Source organism: Ochotona curzoniae, unplaced genomic scaffold, assembly GCF_017591425.1.
Source record: "Ochotona curzoniae isolate NIBS_2020 unplaced genomic scaffold, NIBS_Ocur_1.0 contig_43, whole genome shotgun sequence".
Classification (NCBI taxonomy): Eukaryota; Metazoa; Chordata; class Mammalia; order Lagomorpha; family Ochotonidae; genus Ochotona; species Ochotona curzoniae.
Genome location: NW_024466218.1, coordinates 24,551,576 through 24,564,647, shown reverse-complemented (window position 1 = coordinate 24,564,647; position 13,072 = coordinate 24,551,576). Strand labels below are relative to the sequence as shown.

Genomic DNA, 13,072 nt, shown 5'->3' with positions numbered 1-13,072 from the left:
TGTATACACAAAGCACCGAACAATATAGGAACATTTCAAATGACAGAAAAGATTGAAAGTTTCAAGAGAGAGCGATTTTATCCATGATTCATGCTAAAAAGAAAGTTCTTTCAGAGTGAGATAACTGAAAAAGACAATCTTCCATAAAACCAATATGGAATTAATTGTTCAGATATGAATTTAGGCACCTTACAAAATAATTGGTTTTAAAAAATGCTGTATTACTGGGGACTGTATTATGGCAGAGGAAGTTACTCTGCCACCTGTAACAGCAGCACTCTACACCAGAGCTCTGGTTTGAGTCACAGCTAATCAACTTCTGATCGAGTGCTGAGCTAACGTGCCTGGGTGGGTGGCCTCAGATGGCCCAAGTGTTTGATCACTGTCTTTGACAGGGCAGACCTAGATGGATTCCTGGCTCCTGGGTTTCTCATGGCCTAGACATGGCTGCAGTAGCCAACTGGGGAGTAAAACAGCATATGAAAGATTTCTCTCTATATATATCTTCTTTTTCTGCCTTTCGAATAAGTAAGTAAAACTTTAAAACTAAAAAAAAAAAAGTCATTATTTCCTATTAGGTAGGAAAGACTAAGAAGGATATATAATTTCTCCAAAAAGTATCCCTAAAACATTTTTGTTGATCCATGAAGTTTCATAATACAAGCAACTATGCTTAAGAATGTTATAGATTTATTTATAAATAATACCTTTAAAGTTCTAGAAAGTCATCACTGGAAAGGGTATCATAAAAATATTCATTTCTGGGTCTGGCGCAATGGCTCCATGGCTAAATCCTTACATTGCAAGCTCTGGGATCCCATATGGGACGCTGGTTCATGTCCTGCTGCTCTGCTTCCCTTCCAGCTCCCTGCCTGTGGCCTGGGAAGGCAGTTGAGGATGGCCCAAAGCCTTGGGATCCTGTACCTGCGTGGGATACCCAGAAGAAGCTACTGGCTCCTGGGTTCAGATCAGCTCAGCTCCAGCCTTTGCGCCACCTGGGGAGTGAACCAACGGATGGAAGATCTTTCTCTCTGTATCTTCATCTCTCCATACATGGATGTGACTTTTCATTTAAAATAAATAAATGTTTAAAAAATATTCATTTTCATCTTTAATTCATTTCAGATCCAGGTAATTTTAGAGTAAAAGAAAGGAAGCTTTCTTTGCTACCTGAAAACCAACATGGTATTGAATAGACAATCTGCTGCTGAGCCTTTGCTTTGACAGCGCTGGACCTGAGGGTTGTTGTTAAAGTTTGGGGATGCTAGATAACACATTACACAAAGAAAAATGCCCTTAATAAATAAAACCTTCATTTTTGTGTTTGCCTTTCATTTTTCTTGGGACCTGTTTTTTGCAGAAAACCTGTCATGTGAATAATTTGATTTAATTTTGTTTTTAAGTCAACCCACCACCAGTTTCTAACTGAAATTGGACTCAGAAAGAGTATTGCAAGGAAGGGAAGGACCATTTCTTTAATTTTCTTTAATATTATTCATACTTTGCATATTATTGTGTGAATGCCCTGAAATATCTTTTAATTGTATATGAAAGATAATTTTAAACCAAATAAGAAAAATATATAATTGCAAACTGCTTATAAAAACCCAAGTGATAACATTTTTGTTGTTCTTATATAAAATCCTACACTTAATGAGTATATGCTTATTGAATGAACTTTCAAAGCTAGATATGATGGAGTTGACGGCTTTTAGTCGAAGGTTCAATGTCAACGTAATTTTTCATCTGTGGTAACCATGTGAAACAGTCTTCATTTAAAGAAATTCATAAATGTTCATGTCAGTTGTAGGATTCACAGTTGGGTGGCAGCTTAATGAATAATAAAAGTAACTAAATTTTTAGGGGAAAAAAAGGACTAAAACCAACATAGTCCTAATAGACATTTTTGACTGGGATAATTGTATGAAATATGTGTCTAACTTGCACATGAGTCATTTGAAAAAATTTTGGTGGTGGGGGGAGATTTGCTTTTACATGTATAATAAGAAGAACTCAAATAATTAGACTATTGGCACATTGCAAAGAGCTTTTATGAAAAGTACATTTGTTCAGAATTAGATGTCTCAAATGACAAACCCACAACAAAGAAAACTTCGCACATTTGAAATCCAGAAGGAACACAGAGAAATATCTCAATTGAACATGCAAACATGCAGAGTGTTCTCACCGTAATTCCTTAATAATCAGAAGTACTTTACAACCGAGGCAGAGAAGTACCCAGTTGTATAAAGAATTATTGTAAATAGAATGGAATATTCTTCAAAGATTTTCAAACAGTGAACTAGCAAAAGCATTAGTGTGAAGGTGGAGTAGCAAAGAGGAAGTAGAAATACAACTCCCCCTAATTGTTCACTCACTCTACACATTTTTACAAGTCAATCACTTGACAATATATTATATAGCACTGATACTAAAATAATCATCAGGGAATTGTTGTTTAAATCTTTTAAAACATCAAAATACAGTTTGTTATGCCACAATAAGCAAGTATTGGGTTAAAATGTATTAAATTCAAACATCAGACCCAGAGCAGCTGCCTAGTGCCTAAAGTCCTCACCTTGCACGTACCAGGATCCCAAATGGGCACTAATTATACTCCTGGTGCTCCCACTTCCCATTCAGCTTCCTGTCGGTGGCCTGAGGAAGCAGTCAAGGATGGACCAAAGATCTGGAACACTGAGCCCATGTGGGAGACCCGAAAGAAGCTCCTGGCTCCTGGCTTTGGATTGGCTCAGCTCCAGCTGTCATGGCCACTAAGGGAGTGAATCATCAGATGGAAGATCTTACTCTCCATCTTGTCTCCTCTCAGTATATCTGATTTTGCAATAAAAATAAATAAACCTTTTAACAAATGTTATAAATTCAGTCACAGAGCTGAAACAATTGTGTAAAATGAAGACAGTGGGAATTAATTTGCTCTTAAATTAAAATTAGCTGGGTGTCAATTGTTAGAGCATAAGGATGAGCCCAAATCAATGGATCCAATTACTTTAAAATCTGTTAGGCGGCCGGTTTTAAAATACTAGACAGTATTTCCGATGGAAATATGACTTGTAATTTTTCATACGTTGGGCTGTGCTGGAATATATGTGAGTGAGTATAGAGAAAGCAAACATTACCTAAAGTAGCTCCTCCAGAGAAAGAGACAAATGATGTCATACTCAGAGATTAGGAGCTATAGGCATATTTAATAATGTCCCTCAAGTTTAAGAACGTAAGTTATAAATACATGTAATTGTATAAGTAATGTCGTATTTTCTCCAAGTCCTTCCAAAACTTCAGTGTCATTGACAGTAAAAGCAGAGAAGGGTTTATAGAAAATGTAGGAAGTCATCAAAAATATCTATGGCTCCTCCTTCCTTTCAAGGTCTCATGGAGAGAAGACATTTGATCTCGTGGATTTTAGTAATTCCCTTGCATGCTGGAATTTCCCAGTTACTCTTCCAGACTGGCATCTTCTGAGAGGTTGAAATTTCAAAAGATAGTTTAAGGCCTTGCAGGATGGTCTAGTGGCTAAATCCTCGCCTTGCAAGTGCCAGGATCCATTATGGGCACCGGTTCATATTCCTCACTGCTCCAGTTTTTATCCAGCTCCCTGCTTGTGGCCTAGGAAAGTGGTAGAGGATGACCCAAAGCCTTGGGAGCTTGCACCTACGTGACCTAGAGGAAGCTCCTGGCTCCTGAATTCAGATCAATCAACTCTGGCCATTGCATTCACTTGGGGAGTGAACCAATGGATGAAAGACATTTGTCTCTCTTTCTCTGTAACTCTGTCTTTCCAACAAAAATTAATGAATCTTAAAAAGAAGAAGCACCAGCCAGTGTATCAGGGCATCCAAGCGAATGGTCACAGGGACCTCCAACTCCGTACATTTTATTTCCTCAACCTAGTCGTCCTTTTCTACACCCAGTTTCAATGATGGAGACCATTATTTCCCCTTCTGATTGCCTTCAAAACCAGTAATTTAGACTTCAAAACAATTTCTCCTTTCCCCACATGTCTGATTATATCCACTATTGTTAATTATTTCCCTAATCTGACTTCTCTCTTCCAACTTTCACAGACACTGAGGAAATGTCAGACTCTCAAAAGTCCCACTTCTACCTCATGACTAGAGTTTTAACTCCTTTAAATTTACCTTCCTCTGCACATCCCATAATCCGCATTCAAATCACGAAGTGAAATCTTAAAAAGTTATACTAAAATTATAAGCTCAGGTATCTGTTCATTTTTCTCAAATTTACCCTAAAGTAGGAGACATGAAGCGTTCTCAGAAATTTTGTAAAACATATATTGGGAAAATGTTACATATCTATGTCTATTTTTTTGCAACAAAATAAGCCTATCTATTAATTCAATTTTTTATTAATTATTTTAATTTCTTATGTCACACTGATCATTACAACCAAAGTACCAAAAGTGTCTAAACATAAATGAAAACATAAAATAAAAGAATTTCTTAAGATAAACGCTTTAAGTAGACAGAAATTATACCAGAGATGAAATGCCTAGTATCTAATTCAACATGGTAAGTAGGTCTTTTGTTGTAATAATTCTATTGTCAAATTTATCCAATTTGACGTTTTTCCTGAAGTTTCTACTGTAGCAGTCAACATTTGTACTCCTCAAAAAATATCAATAATTCTTTGTCTTTTTAATTTTATTCTTCTCAATAAGCTTTTGTATTTTAACATACTTACAAAACTTACATATTTATGTAATCCTATGTGCTGTTTTGGTAGGTGGATACATACATAAACATATGTATCTCTTCAAGTATAAGTTTGGATATAGTGACTAGCATAATATTTGTTTACTGCAGAAAAAAACAATTAGAAAGAAATTTTGACCCACTTTTTAATCTTTCTATTTGAATTTTTTCACAGTTTCTGAAAACATGACTCCTGGGAATATAAGACAAATAAAAGGTAACTACTGGTCATTACATACTGTAGTGCAAATAGAATAGATTTCCTTAAATATACAATTAACATCGATGAATTTGAACTATTCCTTTTTGTTGTTGTTGTGAATTAGCTCTCTGGTCTCAGAGTGCCAAGCCAATTCTCTTCCGTGTTGGAATATTTACTGTATGGTTTGAAGAGTCCACTTGACCGCCATGCCTCCATCTTTTGTCTTGTTGAAGTCACTGCCTCCGCATCTTCCTGGAGCTGGTTCCTTGATCTGATATAAGAGTTAACTTTAGGAGTCAAAGTGAACTTGGAAAGAGTGAACACTGAACCCAAACCATGAAGGACATAGCTGAGTCAAAAAAAAAAAAAAATCAATAAAATAAAAACTTCTGGGAATCAGAAAAGAGATCCTAATGCAAGGGAAATTCAACTCTGTTATTATCCTGCAGTCATGTATACAAGAAATACACAACAGTATTCACAGTTAGTGAAGTTTAGAGCTGGCACAGGAAACAGGCACACACTCAGCCCTCACGGAGGGGACCAGCCTCTGTGGCGTGACTACCACGCAGAGCGGCTCCAGCACTGTCCTCCTGTGCTGCTTTCCATCTCGCCTGCGTCAGTAAGTACAAACCGCTGGGTAGTTTCTGTTGGAATGAACTTTCATTATATGTAAATTTTGCAGCAGGGAGAGGGCCGTTAAAATTGAGGGTGTCCAGAAATAGTGATAATGAGGTCCACATTCTCCTTTTATTCGCTTGATTTTCCTGGTAGCTAGGTGAAAAGTTAATACCTAAGAGAGGAGATGTGAGGAAATTATTGGCCAGTTTCAAAAGAAGTCATACCAGTGGGATCTCCAGGAGGAAAGCCAGGCCCACAATGCTCATTCTGTTTTGCTGGTACTGTGTAGTCCTTATCAACCAACATTCCTTTTTAAATTAAAGATTCCATAGACCTTTCCTATATGAGGACCTATTGAGCTTGTGTCGTTATGTCTTCAGTTGTAAATATGAGAATATTTTCATTACAGTTAGTTTTTCCCCTAAGAGATAGTTAGTAGCCTTGGTTTCTCTGTCGTTTCTATAATAGAATCCTTTGCCTCTGAACCCTGACAGGTGCAGCTTGAGAACTGATACTACTCAGGGCTACCAGGAGCAAAGATTACCTGGGAGGCGGCTCACATATGGCCAGGGAGTAACACTTTTGCTGTGCTTATCTGCACTGTCAATACTCATCATTAAGGAATTAAGAAACTGACAACTGATCATGTCACTTCTGTATTTCGAGCATCCTCTTCAGAAAAAAAGGAGATTTAATAACCCAAGGAGGCTCCTGAGTCACGATGGGGCAACTCTGGACACTGGAAAATGTTTCTAATGTTCTCAGCACCAAGAGATGCCTAGCTTTATTTTCCACTCTGATAAATCTAATTAAAGTTTGTATGTGTAATGCTTAGACATGACCAGAAACCTTTACCAATAGTCCATCTTGTTTATGAAAATAACAAATTTTGAACAATAGACATCAGAACCAAATAAATCTTTTAATAAATCTCTGAGGCTCTCATGACCTTGCCTAAATTAGATTGAACAGAGTCAAAGAATCAATTTTGATTTTTCTCTTTGTTCTTATTCTATATCCCTTAGGTCAGATTTAACACAGTGCATTATATTTCTGAATAAGCTAGGAAAAAACAAGAAGGAAACAGATTATGTTGACCTTGAGTTCAGTATAATTGAGAATAAATCTATGTGCCACAGAAAAGAAAACTAAAACAAAGTCATTCATTTTTCCTAAACTTTTTAAACAAATTTTTCTTTATTTCTATCTGTCCACCCACTCACTCTCTACTTTAAGCCATTTATCTACATATCTACTTATCTGCCCATTCTTTTATTTATACAAATGGAAGAGGGGAAACAGGAGGCAAGAACCGTAGGTTACGCAAGCATAGAGCAACACAGCAAAGGTAAGCACAAGATTTGGAGATTACCCAAATCTTTAGGGAACTAAATGCCATCTCCATAGCTATATTATAATTAACACTGGCAGCAATTCATTAATATCGGGTTTCTTCATCTTTCTAACAGTTAGGTGTCTGGTTTATTTTATTTGTTTTATTTATGATGCAGAAAGAGAAAGAGATGGGTCACTCTCCAAGTGCTTATACGGCCAAGGTTGGGCCAGGAGCTGGGAACTACTCAGTCTTCTGTGATGTCAGGGAACCAGTGAGTTGAGGCATCCCTGCTGCCTTTCAGGGTCTACACTGGTAGGAAACTAGAGCCAGAAAGCAGAGCCAGGAACAGAATCCAGGTTCTCTAATATGGAATATGGATTTTAATCACAGGGCTAAACAGCTGTTCCTTTAACTGCCTGATTTAAGTCCCACCAGTTTATGACATGTTTGTCTTCTACGAAACTATTTCCCAAATTAAAAAGTTATTTTTTAGCACAGCTTACCTACCTGAAAATGTTCCTGAATTTTTGTGTATTAAAGTCACATTTTATTTGGTAGCTAGAACTTAATATAATTTGATGACTATATTTCTTATAACTAAATTTTACCATCAAGTTTTAATTTTGATCTGGGACATCTATAAAACATGAAACAGGCTGTGCTCTTCCATTTGTAGAATTGCAATTTGGGAAGACAGTGTGAAGATCACATAGTTCAACTTCTTTGTACCAGCAGTTTCGTAAACATCTCTGACAAGCACGTCTAGGGTCAGTGCATTTCTTGGTCTTGCTTGTCTATCCATTCCCTGAAGTGAGTTGTCAAGCAGTGTCTGCTCCCCTTTCTAGTGCCCCACTGTGCCAGTTGCTTTTCGTTCTCTACATTATTTTTTTAATTCTTGAATTCAACAAGCTTTCCAGGTTGGAAACTGGGGAGACGTTTTGCTTTTCTGGTTTATTCTTTCCTAGTTCTCCATCTGACTGGCATCTAGAAACCCATTAGGCCTCAACTGAAACGTCATTTCCCCATGGGGATTTTCTTGAGCACTTCTATCATTACTCTTAGTTTTCTAAAAAGATTTATTGATTTTTATTTGAAAGACAGGGTTACAGAGCAAGATGCAGAGATACACATTACTCCCCTGGTGATCAAAACTCCAGAGCTGAGCTGAGCTGAAGATAGGACCCTGGAGCCTTTTTCAAGTCTTCCACATAGGTACAGGGACCCAAAGACTTGAGTCATCTTCTGTTGCTTTCCCAGGAAATAGGCAAAGAGCTGGATAGGATGTGAAAGAGTTGGGACACAAACCAGTGCCCATATGGGATCCTAGCGCCGAGGAAGGAGGATTAGCTCACTGTGCCAGGGTACCAGCCTCTATTCTTTTTCAATTTATAGAAGCTATTCAAAGTCACAATGACTTCTCAACTTTCTCTGACAATAGCTTTGAGTGTTATCCAATAATTCAATTTTTGAGCTTAACTCCTTTCATGCAGGAAGAAGAGTGAAGCAAAGTAGAAATCGAGTTACTTCACTTCCTCTTACATCCACTATGACAACGGGAGAGGATCCCCTTATTCATTGCTTTGTTCCTTTCCCTCAACACTTTTCCCCAGCCTCATCCCACCCTTGGATTTACTGTTCTTAAACTACACTGACAGCTTGTGTGGTGCCCTCTTAATCATCACTAGTCACGTGTTGGTTCTTCATCAGTCCTATAAGCCATCGATTTGTAAATGCTGAATTTTATTAGAGTTTCTTATAGTTTCATGGGTTTTTCTAGGTCTCTATATTCAGCTTCCTTTCAGGGGTAGGTAAAGTGCTATTTTCCGAATCTGTGAAAGTTATTTCTTCTGTACCTATCATTTTAAGAACCCCACCTCCTATCCAACTTGCCGGTGACTCCATGTTGCCACATGCCGACATTACTTCCCTCATCCTTCATCTGTCAGATGTCACCATGGACCATTTCTTTTTACTTAAACAACTTCCTGGTTTTGCTCGCCATGACATTCTCTTCTGGTTTCCTTCCAAATAGACTTTCTTTTCACTGAGTGCACTATTAGAGAAGTCCAGAGCCCAGTCTTTGGACATGTATTTTTCCATCTCTTTGGTATCTCTGTGGAGATGCACACATCAAAGATGGCTTTAAACAGCATCCATAGGCACTGGATTCCCAATGTTCTCATTCAGCTGTGACTTCTGCTAAGTGCTCCAGATTCCAAATTACAAAAGTCCAGTTAGGAAACATAAAAATACCTCAAAGGGCTGGAAACGCATGTCTCATTTCCTTTACTGGTCTACTTCTCCCCTCACTTAGCCATCCTGTGAATTAACATAACCATCAGCCAAGCATCTTCCATGCGGATGCTGGTTATCCCTCTGGTCCTTCTCCTGCTTCCCCACTCTCACCTGTCGTTAGTAAGTTCTATCAGCTCTGCCCTCACTTTCTGAATCTATTTCTCTCTACAGCCACACATCCCATTTCAATCTAATGTCTTGTCTTCTGGAACAGTTTCCTTACTGGTCTTTTACTCTGGACATGCTACAACCATCCTCTTCCAGGAAGATAATTTTATTTCCTTAGCTTTGATCATGCTTACCACAAAGGAACAATGCAAATCTGAGATGATTAATATGCTAAACATTCTCATTTGATCATTACACAATGTGCAGGCTAATTGTGGAACCTCTCTGGGCACCAAAAATGCAGATACATGCTTCAAATCATCCACACATTACTTCCCGTACCTGGTGCAATGTAACAGTTGCTGTACTACATTACCTAAACGATAGTGACAATGGTAAGATGTTCATATACCTTCAGGGCAGATACAACCTTTTTTCTTTACAGATGTTTGAAATCTGAGGTTGGCTGAATATAAAGAACCAGCATTTGCAGACACAGGAGACTGACTATATACATGCACTGAACAATCACACAAAAATTCATTGAGTTCTTATGTGTTAACTTAAAATAAAACTTAGGAAAATTACCTCCCCTTACACTTTTCCTTCTCACTACATTATAGGTTTCTCTAAATCACTTCATATTTCAACCTGTGAACATGCTTTTTTTGCAACACTGAAACTTGCAGCACTTCTCATTAGTTAGTGTATGTGCGTCCTCTGACCAGAATGGAATTGCTGCAACAGCTGAGCTCTCACATGTTGCACTGACTGCTCTTATCCGCAGTACTTAGAGGAGCATTACAGTTTGAGCATACTCAATAACATTCCCACGGAAGAACATATCAATAGGACATATCAAAATCACAGTTCAGGATGAAAACCAAAGCCTTCGAAAGCGTCTTCTCTCAATTCACATCCTTGTGGCCTCTCCTGATCCCCATTTCCTGCTCCTCTCCCTCACTCATGCCATTGCAGGTGCACAGGCTTCTGGAAGATGCCAGGAAAGCCTCTGCTTGTTCTCCTTTCATTCTGGAATGTTCTTCCTCCTTGTGTTTACATAGCTTACTCCCTTGCTTCAGATTCATATTGAAATAATATCTCAATGAGACTTCTCCTACATTTCCATCGCTCATTTCACTGACAGCTTTGGCAGGCCTCTTTCACTTTGCATTCTCTCCTTAACATTGCTGTGCCCAGTTTTATTGCTACTGTCCCATCAATGTAACTTGCTCCCCTTACCTTTTCTTGTCCTCCCAAGTAAAAGGCAAGCTCAATGGGAGCAGAGCTTTTTGTCTGTTTTGTATATTTCTGGCTCACAGAGCCCAGAATAGTGCCTTGACACTCTTAATACATATTTACTGATTAAGTGAACATGTGCCACAATGGATCTTATTTTTCTTCATAAACTGTTGATTAGTTAAAACACTGAATCCATTTAAAACTTTTTGGGGTCATTTGTTAAGTGGAATGTTGTTGTTGATAATAGAGACAAGTTTAAGTCATTTAAATAAGGCCAATGGGAGGAGACTGGAAAGCATATTTAGTGACATAAATAATGATTGGCAAGGGTGTGAAACAAATTAAGTAACGCTTTCACAATAGGAGATTTGCAATGGGTTTGCTATTATACTTAGAGATATAGCTGTTTCCTACAATTATAATATAAACGTAAGTCATAACAGCTGTCTTTGCAAAATGACATGCTCTCATGGCAAACTCTTGGCTTGTACCAATTGTCACAACCATTGGTTTCCTGCATCTCAACATTACCACCAGTTGCTTAAGAGCTGAACTAGTAATGTGCCTTGATGAATCAGCTCAAGAAACTGGATTACTTGTGAGTTTATGTAAATAATTTGTCTATACTTCATGTTGCACTGTTTGGTGGAACACCTGATCAAAGGTGTCTGTGCATTAGAGTGGGCAAACAGTGGTTTTTACTCGGAACTGCCAAGGACCTTGGATACTTCCTTCTTGCAGAAGAAGAGTTTAATAAATGAACAGCAATGCCAAAACCAGGAGACAACTTTCCTATCATCTGAACACGAGTCAGATCAATTCTATTCTATAAGAGCAAGTCTGCCTATGTGCTCAAACATGTTTATTCTAGAAATGGCCTCTGAGCAGGGAGAGTTGTGGTTCGCTGACTGATTCTTCCATCTTGGCAGTCATAAGAACAGGCTCATCCAGTTTCATCTGAAATGTTTTGTTTTCCTTTGGAAAGCAATGATGATAACATTGGGAGTTCACAGTCAGTTCTTTAAAAGGGATGCCTAATTAATATCAAACTACCTGTGCCAATATCTGTCAAAACAGTTTAAGCCCACTCACTTTGAGAACATCTTCAAGAACAGCTGACACTAGGAAACTGTGGAAAAGAAATTCTGCTGGGAGGTGAGAGGCAGGGTTGGAAGGGTATGGCTCTCACTTTATTTGGACTTTATAATAACCGGAAAAAAAAACCCAATAAATACCTGACATCAAGATAATGCTGAAGTCCATTTTTTTCCATCAATTTCTTTCAAAATGTGTAGCTATAAACAAATCTAAATATGTTCATGTATCATACTAAATACATGAATATAATAGAAACTATAGGCATTTTTCTTTTAAGCAAAACTAAATCAGTAATATTCATAGCTGTTTTCTATTAAATAATTTTTTTTCAGTGAAAAATCTGTGCTGTGTCATTTCAACTATGAGAATCTTACAACCTGAGTTTCAGATCTTGACAGAAAGACTGGTAAAAACAGGTTACAGGTATGGTAGCTTTATGCAAACACATTTTTTTTTTTTCTAGGAACCCAGTCTCTGTTCCCACCCCACCTGCTACAGTAGTTCTCAAAGGCTTCATTAGGTCAAATTCCACTGGGAGGGAATCCTCAGAAGCTAATTTATTGTTACCACTTGACTAAACATCCATACATACTTGCACCTGCACACAGCCTAAACTGGAACACAGGGATTACTCTTGATTTCCAAGTGGCTGTTTCACCCCTGGATGTACAAAAAAATGTCCTGTCACCTGCTTTTCTGGTCTCACGAAGTCACCTCTCCTTGAATGAAACTCCAATCACAGCATCATCGCTCTTATTCTTAGTCATCAGAATTGTGGTTGTTTTTTAGAGAAGCACCGGGAAGGAAATCCCCATGGCTGTGCCCAATTTTGCTTTGCTTTGTGTCCTGGCCAGCTGTTAGATAAACAAACACCAAAACAAAGAGGGCCAGCTCCAGATCGCCAGTGCCAGCCACGCATCGCACACAGCCCCGGTCTCCCTCCCCGGATTTTCTGCAGGAAAACTCAATCCATGCGCGCACGCCCACAAACCTGAGCGCCCAAGGCACCGACTCTGGCCCACAGGGCACAGGCGGTGCTGGGGCGCCTGGAGTGGTTGGCAGCGCATTCCAGCAGCTGCTGCTGCCGCCCGCCCCTTCCGACTCACCAGACTTGCGAAGTTTCCGTGGAGAGGGCTGGGGGCAGATTGCAGAGCCGTAACTGCCCGTCCTAGCCCCCGACTCCTTGGGCTAAACCCAGCAGCAACAACCCAGACTTCTACTTCATGGGGACACCTCCGTCTTTTTCCAACCTGTGGCTCCTGATCGGCCCAATGCCGGCTGGTCCCCAGCCCCTTCCAGTCCGGACTTCAAGTGACACGTCTGGTAGCACCACCCCTTTGAGTATGCAGAGGCGACTGGGCTCCCGGAGGTTTGTGTGAGAAGAAGGCGTGTCCCTGAGTCCTAACGCGGATGTGCCGAGCTCACCTCTGCTAATCT

At 39.1% G+C, this 13,072-nt stretch overlaps 1 protein-coding gene across 1 annotated transcript in view; it reads right to left on the bottom strand.

Annotated features, from left to right (window-relative positions):
- RAB27B (RAB27B, member RAS oncogene family) overlaps positions 1–12,855 on the bottom strand; it is a 44,440-nt gene extending 31,585 nt beyond the window's left edge. The window contains exon 1 of the mRNA XM_040984738.1: positions 12,742–12,855. The gene's annotated coding sequence lies outside the window, so the exon portion shown is untranslated. The remainder of the gene's footprint in view (positions 1–12,741) is intronic.
- Between the last annotated feature and the right edge of the window lie 217 nt (positions 12,856–13,072).